The sequence below is a fragment of the Podarcis liolepis genome, assembly GCF_965112155.1.
Source record: "Podarcis liolepis genome assembly, chromosome: 5".
NCBI classification, from domain to species: domain Eukaryota; kingdom Metazoa; phylum Chordata; class Lepidosauria; order Squamata; family Lacertidae; genus Podarcis; species Podarcis liolepis.
The window spans coordinates 59,549,057-59,564,643 of NC_139556.1; the positions used below are offsets into that span (position 1 = coordinate 59,549,057).

Genomic DNA, 15,587 nt, shown 5'->3' on the forward strand with positions numbered 1-15,587 from the left:
TGACATGGGTGTATGAGTTGATAATGCTATTTTATTTTATTTTATTTTTAAGCCCCAAAAGACTCTGGACCAGTTAAGGACTGTCTTGCTCCTTATGTCTCTTCCTGAACACTCTGATCATTGGGAGATATACTCTTGGTGGCGACTCTTACTCCTCCTGTCTGCTTCATGGTTGTTAGGAGCAGGGTGTATAGCTCTGTAGCACCTGCTTGGTAGAACTTTCTCCTGATTAGTATCAGACAAGCATTTACTCCTTGCCCCCTGGCAAAAACTTATTTTATAAAGGCAAGCATTTACAATGCCAACTTTTAAACACGTGCTCAAAACTTTTTTTGTTCACTTGGACATTCCCTGAAGTGTGACAGATTACTGACCATGGCAAATACCATTGTTCAGTAGTTTGTTGTGTTTTTATATTGGATTGTATACCATTTTCTTACTCCATGTTATCTGATATTTACATCTGTTAACTAACTAACTAACTAGTTTCTGATGGCCAGTCCAAAGAGAAAAGAGCCCTTTTCTAAATGACTGACTTCCAACAGGGGTGGACACTTCTATGGGTTAAATGTTTCATGTGGGGCCTTGCATTTGAATATTTGCATGTTTCAGGTTCAGTTTGATTTGTAAAAGTTTGGTACAGTGGATGATGTGTTAGCTTTAGATGTGTGGAGGCCCAGTCTCAAATTCTTGCTTTATGGAGCACACACTGTAGCTTTCTGTGCTAATTACTTCACAATGTACTTGTTGGGATTTATAAAGAATTATAAATTGCATCATGCTTGAATTTCAGTGTTGCTGAAATTCCTTTGGCCACCAAAACCCATGTTTTGCTACTGTGAATTCAAACATTTAAAGTCACCTCAGTTCTCAGAAGCATTTAGATTAAAATAAAATAAATAGTCAGTATGCAGGGAGGCATTTGATGAATTCAGGTAAAATTTTCCTGAGGTAATAGTAGATCATGAACTTTTAAGGACTTGATGGTAAGGGAGAGTGGCCTCATGCTGTTGTAGGATGTACATCTATATTTGTCTTTTTAAAAGTTATATTTCAGCGGAGTCATTTATTGAACATTAGCATATCTACAAATTACAAAATACTTTTCCTGATTTTCCTGATTTTTCTTCAAGTTATTACTTGAAAGGGCTATAGTACTTTTGATTTCTGACTTCTTACTTCTCATACTGACAAAGCTTGTTGCTTCCAGTTGTTGTTGTTGTTGCTGCTGCTATTTTTGACTACACATCCACTGTGGCAAGAGGACTGCTCTCTTCATTTGAGTTTTTGGAAGCAATGGAGAGTTGAGCCTGTTCCCTTTCCAAGTCTGATGTGGTTTGACAGCTCCTTTGTGGGTCTTTGCCTTTCGGATCTCGTAGGAGGATAAATGGCTGTAGCTGGTCACTGAATGATGAATTTTAGCAGCTGGAACTGCATCCATCCATGAAATAGAGACGATGCAGACTCCCCTGAGAGCTAAAAGGAGTGATTGAAAATTAATATTGTTTGAATTGAACTCCTTAGGCCTTTCAGTTAAACTCATAATGCAGGCAGCAATTACAATCGGATCTGCTACAGCGTGTCACCACAGTAGAAAGCCTCTTGTTATTGTTTCACAGTGGTATTGGGCATGCAATGTGTGGGGTAACACCTCTGAATAGTGCATGTCTGTTGGTATGTGACCGGGAGGAAAGCATTGGAAGACAAAATGTATTTTACCAGAGGACTCACTGCTTGGCTCATCCAGATCTGTACACATCCATTTTCTATTCAAAACAAGTATTAAATACAATATCAAGAAAAATGATGGCCATATATCAAACTGTCTTTAGCATATGAGGTATTCACTGGAGGCGTGTGCAGAGGGGCAAGTCTTCCGGATATTTGCTGTAAGAAGGAAGGTGCTTGTAAACATTACGTGTCCTTGGGTGATGTACGCAACCATGCCATAGGAACAGTTTGAAAAGGTAATTGTAGGAACATGTTGGAGTGTTTGCAGTCATTCTTGTAAAGAGAAGGAGGGCTCTTGAGAAATTCTTGTGGCAGGCAGCTCTTGCCTGAAGCTTATGTTTCTGATGGAGCTTATAAAAGGTTCTAAAACAACCTGTTTTATGGTTTTTTAACCCAGAGTTTATCACCCCTTCCCCCCACCCTGCTACTTTGAAACTCTTGCGAGAGAGAGCAAGAGAGAGAGATGTTTTTCTTTGAAGGACATCCTGCCATTACAGAGCTTAAATGTGGTAGTTTTGCTTTTCAATCTCCCAGAACCTGCAAATTAAGTTTTTACAGAATCAAACTGCAGCAGCAGAAGAGGGATTAGGACCATGGTGGTGCAAAGGAGAAAACAGCTCTGATTACTCAAAATAATAATTCTAATTCGTAAGGAGAGACTTGCAGTGGATTACACGTGTTGAATCGCTCTAGTTAATGACTCAACGTAATCCAAATAGTGACAGTTTTTATTACATTTATACAGTATTCTGCCCTTTTCCCACAGTTTTTGTTTCTCAAAAAGAAAAGAAAAGAAAAAAGCAGAAGATCAGCACTTCTGTGAGATTGGCAGAGGTGAACTTCCACCTAGTCTCCATAACTGAGTCCCTAAGGCCAAATCACTGCAGTGCATCGTCTTAAGTTTGGAAAAGTCTTTTTTAAATAGGCTGAATTCAGATATGTATAATCTGAGCATCTGGATTTTTTGGTAAAGTTTATTATTATTATTATTATTATTCCTCCATGTTATAATTTATATAAAAAAGTGATAACAATGATAGGATCAGACAAAAATTAAAAGATGAAAAACAGCACATGACTCCGACCATATGTTGAACCATTCAAAAGATGTGCAAATATATTGGAAAAATCAACTTGCTTTAACATCAGCTTGTGAAAATGATCTGTGAATATGTGCTTAATTTGGCTAGGCAGCAAGGGCTCTATTCCCTGGCAGGTGGGATTTCAGTGGTAAACAGTCCTGCATTGTGGTATGAGATTGAATTCTGTTGCTCTGGATTCTAGAAGCTGTCTCCCACCCAGTCTCGGGCAGACTGATTCTTTTATTACTGAGAGCAATGGGGTTTTTGCTGCTCAAGGGAGCCATGAATTGTAACACCAGCGATGGAATGAATTGTCTGAGCCTTATAAGAAGCTGTGTGAATGAAGTTCTGTGTTGTACTATTATTGATGTTTTAGATGTTTGTGTACAGTATCATTTAATGCTTTTACAAGCTCCCCCGGGAGTGCCAATTGGCACTGAAAGCTGGGATATGCATCAGAACAAGGTAGTGCTCTCCAGATGTTGTGGTCTACAACTCCCATTAACCTCTGGCCAGCATGCCCAATGGGCAGGGATCATAGGAGCTGTAAATCACAACATTTGGAGGGCACCATGTTGTCTACCCCTGCGTTGGAACAAAGATTCAACAGCTGGGGGTATGTTCATCTCAAAACTGTGAAATCATGCATATTTTATGGGATGATATATCAGTTCAGTCCATAATCGGTTGCCTTATCTTAATAAAATCTGAGAAAACTGCCCACCACATTATCTTAGTGTGGCTGAAATTTGAGGAGGAATTTGTGGTCATAAGAATAAATTACTTAAGGGGCCTCTAAGAGAGCTAATCCACGTTGGTACTACTGAGTGGTCTGGTAAGGAGAGGCAGCTGTTAATACAATCTTGTTCCCTCTCAGTGACTTGAATAGTGCATGAAGTATGTAACCCTATATTATAAAATACCATGCTGCTTTAAACCTCCCCAGCATGATTACTGGGCATAGCTATGGAGTCATCCTCGAGACCTAGTAAATAACGTTTCATTTTTCGACAGGAGTGATGGATGAATGCGGCATCCTTGCTGAGGATAAAGTGAGAAACAGCTGTCATTGTACAGAGCATTTAGCTATTGCTTATTGTTAAAGCCTTGGTGCTTGGGAAAACTACTCTGATAAAACTCCTGGCCAAGACTGGAGCCTTCAGGACAGACAGCTGCATTGTGAGAAGTGAGATTCAGGGCAGACCTTGATTTCTTTTGGTTTCTTTGTGATCTTTTTGGAAACAGTTATGATAGCATTGTAAACAAGCCCACAAAAGTTCCTCTCCTGGTTTTTTGTTTTGTTTTTGTAAACTGATTTGTGGTTTTTAAATAATCAAGCGGTGTGTAAATTTCATGAAATAAATAAATAAAAATAACACAGCCAGCAAGGCTGATGGAGTCTTGTTATGGTGGGTGAGTTCTAAACCATTAGTGCTCCTTCAGGGAGTACATTTTTTCATGCTGTTTCTAAAGAAGCGGCAACAGGAAAATCTCTCCACAGGCCATGCTTTTCAATGCATCCCTCTTCCATTTGTCAAAGGGATGTTCCTATAAACATAAACAGTGAATGGAAGCTAAGTGGCTGGCTCAGAAGTACAGAGGGTGAATTCTGCCATAATCTTTTGTTGTTTGATCTCTGTGGGAAATAGAAGCACGAAGAGAGGCTGACAGGCTGCTTTCTGTGCGTGTATTTATTCTGACATACCTTGATGGAGCTTCTGGTTGTGTTGTTCCATTGTCTCTCTGGTGTCCATGTATCTAGGCTGACCTAAGGCCTTGAATCCCCAGATGCTATGGGATGATGTATTTGGCACTTGCCCCTGGAGGTGCTCATGTGTGAACATGCCCATATTTATAGACAGGTTTTAATCTAGAAGAGCAGGTGTTGTGTACAACATATAAGAAGTGGACTAAAACATTCTGGCAGGTTTGCAATGACATGTAGATTTTTTTGCTCTAATTTTGTTTTAGCACTTCAAATAAAAACCAAAGCCAAGTGAACCTAGTGCATAAAATCCAAATTGGGGAGAACTGTCCAGCAGTATGAAGCAGTTGTTTCTGGCTCCTAAATGTTGATCTCATTTCCATAAAAGGAAGGGAATTGTCTCTCTTTGAGACCTAAGCATCCTCTGTCATTGTTTTTTCAAGAAAATAGAGCCACTTTCTCCCTTTTGAAAGCACCCCGTCTTTTTCCTTTGCAAAACAAACAAAAATGGTCGTCCTGGCTGGGACTTAGTCCATTGCACAATCATTTATCCTTTTATGCTGTTTTTCAAAGCAGCCTTCGTTGGACACCAAACTGTTTCCCTTGAAATGGAAGCATCAGGAGGCTGTGCAAGCAAAAAACATTCAGAGCTGCTTCAAAGTAGACACTAGGCTTATAAGGCTCTGGAATCTAGTCTGTCATCCACATACTAGTTTCCTATTTTGTGTAATACAAGGGGTGCTGACTGTAATTGTATTATTAGAGCATAAACTAGCCTCTAAGGTTTGTAGAAATCAATGGGACATACGTACTAGGCAAATGGAGGTAAGCACACAGGACTCCAAAGTGCATGTTCTTACAGATGCAGACTTCCACTTGCTTCACTGAGCATTTTAACTTGTACAGATTCACACAGTTGTCTGAAATGCTGTAGAAGCTGACACCCTGAGGGCTCAGTAGCACATATTTCCTGGAATTGGCAAGGGTTGGAGGAAGGCAGCACAACCCAAAGGAGACAGAGAGTGGAGCTGAAGGCAATGGAGCTGTGCAAAACAGCAAAACAAAACAACTGTACCCACCAACCCAGAGCAGAAGGGTATTCTCTGGTCTACGGAGGCTAGAACCCAGTGTGGCTAAAGACACTTCCCAGTTAAAAGGGGCAAGAATAATATCCAAACACTGTTCTCTTCTACTGTGTGGCACAGGAGAATTTATATTGGTCACATGTTCTACACTTTTGACCTTACCCAAATATAAGGCTGATCTTATTTCCCGAGGAGAGAGGCAAAGGTTGAGAAGGATAAATTGAAAAACTGGTCCAAGGTGAACTGCTGGAACATAGTGTATAGAATTGCTGTCACGTCAGAATACTTCCTCACATTAAGACGTGTAAAACACATTGTGAGATTCCCATTTGGTGCATGGATGGTGCTTTGAAGCTGAAGGTTGCCAACAGAGAAAGCTCTTGGCAGAGAAGGCAGATTTTTCTTTCAATCTCTACTGTTGCGATTGTAGAAGCCGAGAGGCCATGAAACCAGTTTGACTGGAGATTGCTGTGGGTAATCACTCTTCCCTCTAATCACACAAAAATGAGGAAGTACTAGAAAGATTTTGGCTCAAAAACATGCAGTGTTGGACATGGCTCCACAGTGGAAAGTATTTAGTAGAGGGTGGTCCTCTGGATGTTGCTGGACTACAAGTCCCATTATCCTTGGCCATTGGCCATGTTGCCTGGGACTGATGGGAGGGTCACAGGTTCCCCATCTCTAATTTAATGGAAACAGTGCTTTAAAAAAAACTGTGTAAAGTAGTTTTGCCGAAAGAGTTTTTGAACTTTTGGACACTGTTAACATTGGTTGCTGTACATTGGGAATTTCCTGGACATTTCACCGATTTCCGCCCAGACACTGCTTCTGGCTGCAGTATTCCAGGTATGTCCTGGAAATTCCAGACGTATGGCAACTCTGCAGTGGATCAGAAATGGACAATGATAAGTATTGATAATAGAATCCTATTCCGCTGGCACAGCTCGGTCATATTTACCATTCAAGCTGCACCTGTTAGTCATTGGTTCCCATATGGAATCTCTCTCACTTACCTGGATGGAGGGCAGAGGAAGTGTAGCATGGAAGGTGCTTGTTGTACATGGGTAAAAGTCTGATCTGGTGCTCCACCCCCTTTTGTTTTGGGCTCCACCCATCACTGGCAGGTTGCCCCTGAATTGCTGCTCATGAGTTAGTGCAGCCTTTGGACTGAGAAAGGTTCCCCATTTCTGATCTAGACAGAACAAATTTGATAGGTGCCAGTGCTAAAATGTTTGTGGTAAATGAGGGGTAGGGACTCCTTTTGGCCTGGAGGACCAGAACTTTATTTCCCTTGGACTTCATGGGCCAATGTTTGCAGGTGGGCAGGGTCACTCTTGCTGATCTGATGACTGACAGGTAGGCAGGACCACTCATCTCTCAGAGTTAATCCATTGAGTGGGAAGAGGGGGGGTTCAGCTAGTTGGGGTTCATTCCTGCTGTCTGCAGGGCTCTACACCCAATGTGACTTACATGTAACAGGATCCCACTCATAACTCTGGCTATGCATTTAAAAAGTACAGTTTCTATTTCAGAAGGGTATTGATGGGCTTATTTAAATTACAAGAAAGCCTTCAAGCTGTTTTCTTTGAGCCAGTTCCACTGTCACATTTCGGCTTTGCCAATAAGCTTCAGAAACTCATCCCATGTGTGCAGGCATGTAAAAAAATTATTCTGCCCAAGTGACACAGCATGCATCTAGGTTATCTCATGAGCTGAGGTTGGATATGTGGATAGTTCTAATACATAGGATTATTTACCAGCAACTTGTGCATGTGCACAAATCTAACACATATTTTGCATTAATTAATGTACCTATAGGATTCATTCTCCAAGCCATTTTGTGGTTGCTTAATATTGCATCAAACCTGGTTTTAGCTTCAGCATCTCACTTCCATAAGTGATAGATTTTGTTCAAACAGTTAAATCAAGGACCAAGTCTCTGTTCTACTATACTGGAGAAAGCAGCTCTCTTAACCTCCTTTCAAGTCCGGGGGTTGTTCTCTTAAAAGCTTCCTTTTCCAACAGCACTGCATCATCCTCAGTAATTTCTGATTCACTTTGTTCTTGCTTCCCAGTATGGCAGGAGCTTTTAACTTGCCCTGCAGCCATTTTCCTCCTTTGCTGCAGGCAGAGGGCAGAGCTTTTTGCTCTTTTGCAAGTTTTAACTGAGCCTCAGAGAGAAGGTGCTCTTGCGCTCTCTCTCTCTCTCTCTCTCTCTCTCTCTCTCTCTCTCTCTCTGTGTGTGTGTGTGTGTGTCTTTCCATCCATCCCTGTGTTTCCAGAGCATCTGATTTCTTGGATCAGACAGATAATACCAAAAAATCTTCATTGATCAAATAGTTACACTATGGTGCTGAATACTTTATGTGGAAGTTAAATATGTTTGGAGCTTACTCTCACACCAGAATTTTGGCTTCTCAGAGTTAATATGTTAAGGTTCCACCCTAGCACTGAACCTGAAACAAATAACCTTTCATATTTATTCCACACATGTTCAAAGTTGCCTTATGAAGTAGTAGTAGTTCGTTTTTCCTGTTTACCCTTGAGAAAACCAAGTTGGGCCTGCTCAAGGTTATTTTCAAATGGACAGATAAACTGGGATTTCACTTCTGCTGCAGACTGAATGCTTTATGCACCAATACGTCTTTTTAATAGCAAATAAATGTTTCTCGTGGTCCTTAGGCACATATGAGGACAGGTAGCACTTGGTTTCCTGATATTTACACATTATCTGTTGCATGTTACTTGTTATCTGTACAGAGGCGTACCTAGGCTCCCCCCTCTCCATTTTGCCCCTTGGCAAGAAAATGTATCAGCACCTCTGAAGCCAGGAGAGACCATGTACTAGAAACTCAAAAAACTTTATTCTTGTTGCCTTTCGTGCTCTGCCAATGACTTCCTCTGTAGCCTTCAGGATCAGGTCTGCTCTGCTCCACCTCTCCTCCTCCTCCTCCTTCTCCATTGATCCGTCCGTCCATCTGCTTGCCTGGCTCCCTTGGCTCACTGCTTTCCCTTCTGGCTTCTGGTTTCTTTCTTTTTTCCTCCTCCTGCAACTCATGCCCGCTCTCTCTCTCTTTCTTCCCTCTGAGCCCTGCTGGGTGCCTCACTCACACTTCTAATAGCACCACCAGTCAACTGTGGAGGGGGCCCTGCAGAACCCATGCCTGTGACCACATTCCTCTGCCAAGGTGCCCGGAAGAGCCTGTGCTCCTTACCTGGGTGCCCAGAACAGCAGAGGAGCGGCCCAGGGAGTGCACAAGCAGGTGGAGGTCTCCTAACCGCTCCGAGCCAGAGTGGAGAGGTGTGATTTTTGCATCCCTCTGGGTCTGTGCCCTTGGTGGCGGACAACCTATCCAACCCTTAAGCATGCTTCTGTATCTGTATGCATGCAGAAGAGGCCTCAGCCCTATTTGACTTGAAGCAGTTCTCAAATTGGCAAGAGTGACATCATTTGAATAGCACAATGCAGAGGTTGGGGGCAGGGGAGTAGCCTTTTTTGGAGTAGTGGAGATGTTGTGCTTACCTGCCATACTTTCGTTTGTAAATCCACAAAATTCAGTTTCCCTTCTCAACGTCTCTTGCCTACACACATTTATTTTTACTGACAACTGGACTGCTCGCATGCTTTGGTGTTGTTTTGTCACACACTGTTGCATTCTTTCAGTCTACAGCTGCTAGCAGCCATCTTCCCCTGCCCCCAATATCTCACCCAGAACCAAGGAGGTGGATGAGAGCCATTTGTTTAGAGAGCTACTCCCACTACCGGTCTGGCTTATTCCATGCCACTTCCATTCCATCTTGGACAGCAGAATAAAGTAAGCTTGCATTCAGGGCATGGGAAAGAGAGATTCTATGGTAGGCAAGACTCCCCTTTGTGTTTTGATGCCAGTACTGAGAACAGAGCTCTCCGCTCATAAATTTTACCAGCATTTGTCTGTTTAAGGAGATCTCATCCGCTTGACATTTGGATTAGTTTCACCCTTCCCTATCCTCATGCTGATGAATAGGTTAGCTTGTGCAGTGTGGAATAAACATTGATTAGGATAAGTGGACTGTTCAGCTGAATTACAGATTCAACCAGCCACTTCTCATACTTTGCTGCTTCTGCCTGTCCTTTCTTACAGAGGAGGTTGGTTCAACTAGAGCTCTGCACATGTCCAGAATTGTGTGTATGGTTTTGCTTTGTTCTAGTAATGAGAGAATACCATGTGATCATCACAGGAAGCCCCTATTGTGTGAGGCTGAGCTGGTATAAACTGGAGGTACATCCAGTCACAAGGAGGTGGTTCCACTGTGACCCAATTAATTCCAAAATCCAGTCCAATAGCTAATACATCTAATGCCTTTTGCATTCCCTAAGAAGTCCCATTTCAGCAAGGATGAGAGCACCTTGCCATAAATATCTGTATTGGCAGAGATATCCCTATGTCCCCTATGTTTCAACCTTTGGCACGATACCAAATTAACTGAACTTGGGATGCACCATGAAGTCTCCACCAATGTCCTTTGTTATGTAATGTCATTTATGTCTGAGCCTGGACCCTTTGTAAAAAAAAAGCCCTTTCAGAATCAGGGCAAAGCTATTGGATCAGTTTTTCCTAAAACCGGGTACATAAAAGTTTGTTCAGCTTTTGGGGAGATGCTTCAGGAGACAGGAAAACCACCACTTTTCATGTGACCATTTGCCTTTCATCATTCTTTTTCTCTCCTTAAAATAAAGCTGGATATTTTAAGACTGCTTCTGTAGTGACATTTTAGTAAGACACATAGCTCTTCTGCTGTTTATAAATAATTTCATATTAGCAATTTAAATCTTTATTCATTCATAAATAAATAAATAAATATTACAGTTGCAGCAACAGTGTGGCTGTTCCTGGTTCTCTGTAGGAAAGATACTAATATGCAAAATCCCACAAGTTAATCAAGGTTATCAAAGCAAATGCAATTCTCTCTGTGTACATGCGTAGTGTTATTCATTATGCTTCCAGGCATGTATATTCGGTACAGATTTTCTGATGCCCATACAAATGTTGCCTGTCAAATGCTCATTGTGGGGCCGATCCTGACCCTCAGGTGTGAACTCTAATCAGCACTGACCCCATGCAGTCTGTGCGGTTTTCTGTTCTCCCTAGAAGTGGGAGATTATTTTCCTAGAAAACCCTGCTATTCTTGCGAGGGGCTCCTTTATGTACATACAAAGTCCTTCAAAGAATATTAACAACCTGAGTGTCTTGCAGAGTCCTGGAACTGATGATCCGGACCGGCTACAGATTTGATCAGTTCAGGCAACCTTGGAAAGGAGAACTGTGTGAAATGACTGAAAAACAGGCTGGAAAGGGCATCCAGCAGAACGCTTCCCACTTGCAAAGCGATTTGAGTGTCACCTTTCCTCGTGGCAGCACAGGTGGGGGGGGGGCTATCACATTCTCCCTCAAAGCTGGAGCTAACTCTCTCTCAGAGGTAGGGAGGCTGTGGCTCACCCTGCAGTTCTGCATTTTGGCACAGCAATGACACTTCAAAGGCAGGTACCTGCCATCTGTCACCGATCTGATCCCCCTCAAGGTAGGGCTGCCGCAACACCAAGAAGGTGACTCCAACATTTAAGCTTTGCTCAGGGAATTTATTTGCTCTACGTAGGCAGGTTTAGTCATTAAGGCTTATAACTCTGCAAACACCTTACAATTTGAAGTGATTGGTCTGCCTTCCCTGTCTCGTGCCTCATTCATGTACAATGTCACTGCCATTGTTCATGCACATCAACAGAGCTGGTTTTTCATAAGTTGTATACCATTTGAATAAAATGATTGTTTGCATAAAGTTCCAGGATGAGCTCAGAGTGTTCCGAATCTCTCTCTCTCTCCCCCGCCCTCCCAATCATCTACAGTGGTACCTCGGGTTAAGATCTTAATTCATTCCAGAGGTCCGTTCTGAACATGAAACTGTTCTTAACCTGAGGTACCACTTTAGCTAATGGGCCTCCCGCTGCTGCTGCGCTGCCAGAACACGATTTCTGCTCTCATCCTGAAGCAAAGTTCTTAACCCGAGGTTCTATTTCTGGGTTAGCGGAGTCTGTAACCTGAAGTGTATGTAACCTGAAGCATCTGTAACCCTAGGTACCACTGTACCTTTTGGGAAAATTGCCCATTCTGTTGATAGGACAAACTAGAGACATGTCCATACATCTCAAGCTCCATTTTTCTTTCTGCAAAATCATCTTTTTCCAAGAAGTGATGGAAGTATTTATAAATATACTTTCTATGGCAGTTTAGGTTATGCCTGCCCTTGCTGTATAGTTGAGGTCATTGCTTGCTGTGTATATGATTCATGTCAAGCTGGCCAGGTCCACGTTGCACACACATTCATTCCTTCATCTACTGAGTATTACCTGTAATAAGGGAAATTGTGTCAGTGTATGGTCTATGATGTAGCACAAAGGGTACATATCACTCAGGATCTGTGGTCCTCCAGATGTTATTGGATTCCAACTCCCATCAGCTGCAGCCAGCATAATCTGTGATCATGGATGATGGAAGATATAGCTCAACAACATCTACAGGACCATAGGTTCTGCAATCCTGATCTATATGGTTTAAATAAATTACAGGTGCAGGCTACCTTCTGAGGCATCGTGTGTGTCAGTGAATCGTGTATATTTGAAACACCATTGAGAAAGCCTGCAAACACCCTGCCCCTTTTTGTGAATTTTTGGGTCATTTCTGGATTTGGTTGTGCACATTCACGCATATATTGAACTCATATATGTATGGTCTTTTAAATGGGAGGGGTGTATTTTTTATTATGCTATATATTTTTGTGTTTTTATGTAAACTGCCCTATTATCAGATGAATGGCGATATAGAATTCAAATCAATCAATCAATCAATCAATCAATCAATCAATCTTGCCCCTGAACACTTCCCATGCTGATAACAATAGGTGTTCAAAGCTGCTGTGAACTATGGTCACGTTTTCCTTTTCCAATATCCCCCTTTTTTTATTTGTGAAATGCTAAATTTCAGGTGGTACAGTTATACACAGAGAAAAGTATGGGCGTGTACAATTGTACAAATCTGTACATAAGCCAGAGTCACACCAACACTACTAAGACACTGGTGGAATCTTATCTATTGTGAATTCCTTTTGTGGTAAACACCTGACTCATCAGATAAGAGGGGTCAGCTGCAGTTACATGGCCCTGAACTGCTTTAGGATTACATGGCTGAAACATCACACAGTTTGAATAATTGGGAGCACGGTTGCATTTCAGTCCACACAGGGGGTGGCAAACTGGACTACGGGGGTGTTGCTGGACTACAGCTCCCATCATTCCTGCTTATTGGCCGTGATGATCGGGGCTGTTGGGAGTTGAGATCTAACAACATCTGGAGGGTCAGTGAGCTCCACCCCTGGAATGGGATGGAATAACATGGCAAAACAAAAACATACAAAACACCACATTTCAATACTATCAATATAACAAGATTGCTTAAACAACATGCTGCATCCAATAGAAAAAGTAAGAAGGGAGTTTCACGGGTTCACCTTAGTCCTAGAAGCACTCCTCTCATAATGTTGCTCACAGTCCCTCTCCTGCAGCAGCTTCTGATAAGGCTTCCAAAGCCAAAGGGTGGGGTGGGTTCAAGTTACAGGTTCCAGATAACAGTTGCAGACACAGATTGACAAAGTTTGCTGACTAACAGGAAGAAACTAGAATATAGTGTATAGAATGAAAATGCAAATATTTCAGTGGTATCTGTTACAATTTGCTATTTTTTGCTCAAATACTCATCCTCTCCTCCTGTTGCTTTCAGTTTCCAGCATATGCTAAGAATTCTTTCTACCAGTGCTGAAATAGTTCAGCAAAATGTATTGGAGCGGGGTGGGGCATACCCTTTGTTAACATATTGGCACATAGAAGAATGATGCTAAGAAGTGGAGCTCACAAGCCCATGCTTTGCATCAAGATGACTTTTGGAAGACATTGTTTTCTCCTGCTGAGCTCCCTTCCCTCCCAGGTTATGAATCAGATCACACAAAAAGTAAAGTTTGTGTAATAAACCAACCAAAATCAAAGGGCCAGTTCACATGTGTACATGTGTCATTTGATGATGAAGATATGTGAATGAGCCATCCCAGATAGTACTTAAATATGGAAGTTTTCAAAGGGGATCAGTTCACATATTTGGTTGCAAGTCATCAATTGACAGAAAGAATTAAATTATGTCTATGCAGATGTGAACCAGCAAATAAGATTCTTTGGCTCCTTGTTATTGCATGTTAATTGGGTTTCATTTTTTTAAAAAAATGCTCAATTTCTGTCACTTTCTTCTTGCAGATCTTGCATTCTAACAGCATTGTCATTGTCACGCTCCTGTGATCCCTCGCAGATTTTTACTACACTCGTATCATAAACAACAATAAACACAATTTTCCAGCTGCACCTCTCCAACTGAGCTGAATTTTGAGTGGTATTATTCTTATTTTGACATAGTACCTTCTAACCTCCAAACAGCTGTGACTTCTTTTTACAGCAGCCTAGTTAGTAATCAGGAGCAAACACTGGTATTTTGCAAGGGAGAGAAAACACCGATAAACCAGAAGTGCCTTTCACCTTCTTCTGCCACAGGCATTTAAATGACCAGGAGTGGGGAGGGGAAATGATGGTTGTGAAAGCGGGAGGGCTCAGGACTCGCTGCCTGACCTCAAACTGTCTCCCAGCCTGCCATCCCTGCTCAGAACTGGCCTTCTGGTGACTCAGCCTGAGCAGTTCTAGGTAAGGGATATAAATAGCACTTACTATCAAGGCAGCTATCTGCCTCAGGCATTTGTGTCCCAATCAAGATTGTTGGTTTGTCCCTGACTTCCCTCAAGGGACTGTGGTTTGGAAAGCAAGTCTTACCTCCTTTAGCTCAGTGTGATTGTGTGGAAGAAGACATGACTGGATATGGCTGTATGAATGTATGGAAGCATTTTCTTACATGTTATGAGGCAAAGTATATAACACTATTTGCTCACAGTTTCTACTTGTGTCCACACCAGACATTTACAGCTCATGACTTCCTCCAAAGACTCCCTGAGAAGTGTAGTGCAGGGGGCTGGAGCTCTGTGAGGTGCAAACTACAATTCCCAAGATGCTTTGGGGAAGCCATGTGCTGTGAATGTATGGTGTGGATGTGCCCCTTTCTCATTTTCACTTAATAGCAGGCTATATATGAAGGGTTGGAACACAATATTGATCAGTTTTCAGTAGGAGTTTAGGCACTTGTCTGAAAGGGGCGCTTTTGCTATAAAAACGTGGTGCTCTAATAACAACTGGAGGAAATTCAATTGGTTTTTCACTGCAGCTTGGACAAGGCTAGGGTTAAATTCCTCTGGGTGTATTACGGTTTGCCTCGGTATATTTATATATGGTTTTCTGCTTCCTTCAGTGCTCCCATAGGGAATGAGGACTCGCATTCTCAAGCAGTCAGATACTGATTCAGTTTATCCACCTTCCCTTTCATTCACTCGCCCACACACTTCGGCTCCTGAAAACATGCATTTCCATGGTATACTTGAAATTCCCCTTGAAAAATATGGGCTTTGTAAGTTGGAAGGAATCTTCCATAATCAGTTTTCACTGTTCCACAGAGCATAACTTCGGACTGTATTTCTTCTGCATGCCCTGTTCAAACTCTTGATTGATACCCACAACGGAAGAATTTGGGACATGAGGTAGCCAGAGAGAGAGAGAGACGAAAAACCAGAACAGGTCACGGTGTGGAAGCGTTAAGGCTGAAGTCCAGTTGTGTGTGTGTGTGTGTGTGTGTGTGTGTGTGAGAGAGAGAGAGAGAGAGAGAGAGAGAGAGAGAGAGAGAGAGAAAGAAACCAGGGCTTCCAGCTTACCTCTTGCTCCCCTTTGCTCAATTCCTTTAATGAGCCTGACACTCTGGAGTTCAAGGCTGCAGCACTAATCTGGACATCCAGTCAGCTGACTCTATGGGT

The 15,587-nt window shown here is 42.2% G+C and overlaps 1 protein-coding gene and 1 long non-coding RNA gene across 6 annotated transcripts in view; one reads left to right on the top strand and one right to left on the bottom strand.

The window, feature by feature from the left end:
* Nucleotides 1–15,587, top strand: part of SEMA4G (semaphorin 4G) — a 97,889-nt gene that overhangs the window by 52,636 nt on the left and 29,666 nt on the right. The window lies entirely within an intron of this gene.
* LOC310707778 lies at nt 11,210–13,414 on the bottom strand. Its single transcript, XR_014526731.1, has 2 exons — nt 13,146–13,414; nt 11,210–11,988 (listed from the first exon to the last, which is right to left on the bottom strand). It is a non-coding gene; the product is annotated as an uncharacterized lncRNA (long non-coding RNA).